This window comes from Chiloscyllium plagiosum, chromosome 6 (assembly GCF_004010195.1).
Source record: "Chiloscyllium plagiosum isolate BGI_BamShark_2017 chromosome 6, ASM401019v2, whole genome shotgun sequence".
NCBI classification, from domain to species: domain Eukaryota; kingdom Metazoa; phylum Chordata; class Chondrichthyes; order Orectolobiformes; family Hemiscylliidae; genus Chiloscyllium; species Chiloscyllium plagiosum.
The window spans coordinates 20920639-20922506 of record NC_057715.1 but is presented as its reverse complement, the minus strand read 5'-3'; positions in this window follow the sequence as shown (position 1 = coordinate 20922506).

The window sequence follows — 1868 nt, the reverse complement described above, 5'->3', positions numbered from 1 at the left end:
CATTCCTTGGGTCCTTTCCTCACTCAGCACTATCTGCATCTCTTTCAGTGTAATGAAGTCATTGCAGTGTGTAGTCATGGCAGTCAACTGTGTCCAGTGTTTCAGTCACAGAATATAGCCTTAACATCTATAAGCATAGAACACAGGCTATGTATAAGTCTGAGATAATAGAACATTGTAAGTAGTGCTATTAAACTTCAAGACATCCATGTCAACAATAGGCTAACATATCAGGCTGCACTCAAACCATTTCATACTACAGTGATGGTTCATCCAAGAAACCACATTGAATTCTCCACAATAGTTTCTTCACATTATGTTCTCTCCTTTCAACGTAACCTTCTTCACCCTTCTTCATGTACAGAATGAGGCCATGATAAAGATGCTTTATATTCTGACAATGAGGAGCAACACTCAATGAGAGCCTTTGAAATATTGTTCCCATCCATTTGGCTTAGGTGGTGCTGCTTTTCTTTGAAGGTGAAGATGAAAGAATTGGTTCTTTCAATGGATCAATCTGTACAAATTAGTCTTTGTCATGCAATATTTTGATCTGCATCAAGATTGATTTGGAGATGCCAATGTTGGATTGGGGTGCACAAAGTTAAAAATCACACAACACCAGGTTATAGTCCAGGATAATTTTGGGAGCACTAGCTTTCAGAGCACTGCTCCTTCATCAGGTGGTTGTGGAGTATACTCACAGTGCTCCAAAAGCTAGTTCTTCCAAATAAACCTGTTGGACTATAACCCGGTGTTGTGTGATTTTTAACTTTGTACATCAATATTGTTTTCTTTTGTAAGTTAAACATTTCTATTGCTATGTGGATTCTGATTACCTTTGTGCATCGCTGAAACCAAATAACTTTAGCCATGTTGGAAATAACATTGGAACCATTGAGAATAAAAGAAAACTGTTTAGCAAAGTAGAGTAGCACTTGAGTTATACAGTGTCAGCCAATGTGTTGCAGGTAGGGTAATATTGACAGAAAATGGTCTATTTCACTATGCACAAATGCATTTAATATGATTTTTTGAATTACAGCAAACAATGCTCATGATCAAAACTGTCACAAATTCTCCTGGTAAAAGCAAACTCCAGCAAATTACAATTAGTGGAGGGTAGTTACATACAAATGATACATGTACGATCAATCCTAGTGACTTAAAGCAGTAAAAGTCTCCTGAGGTGACAAAAGAGATAATTATGCAATTACATTCATTGTCTCAGATTAGTGGTACCACTAAACTCAGTTTAAACTAAATTATTCGAATTTCCAGCAAGCAAGAGAAAAAGTCAGAGGACAGCACAAACAAATATCATGGAAGTGAAAGGCAAGACTGCTGTTGGCAAAAACAAATGCATTGTTCTGAAACCTTAAGAATCAAGCAAAGCTAAACAAGACAGGATCAACTGATTTTCATACAAGTTATGAGGTGAAATTTTGAATTTTCCAAACTTCAGTTGATGGCTGAGCTGAAAAACAAAGGGAATTTCTCAGGATTTTACTAAAGATGGCAAGTCATGTGGAAATTAAACAACTTTGAGTGATAAAGCAGTGTTCACTGTGCTTGTATCAGTCACCTTGGCAGATGATAAAAGTAGCTGAAAATGTGTTGCTGGAGAAGCACAGCAGGCCAGGCAGCATCCAGGGAACAGGAGAATCGACGTTTTGGGCATAAGCCCTTCTTCAGGAATGAGGAAAGTTTGTCCAGTAGGCTAAGATAAAAGGTAGGGAGGAGGGACTTGGAGGAGGGGCGTCGGAAATGTGATAGGTGGAAAGAGGTCAAGGTGAGGGTGATAGGTCAGACTGGGGTGGGGGCGGAGAGGTCAGGAAGAAGATTGCAGGTTAGGAAGGCGGTGCTGA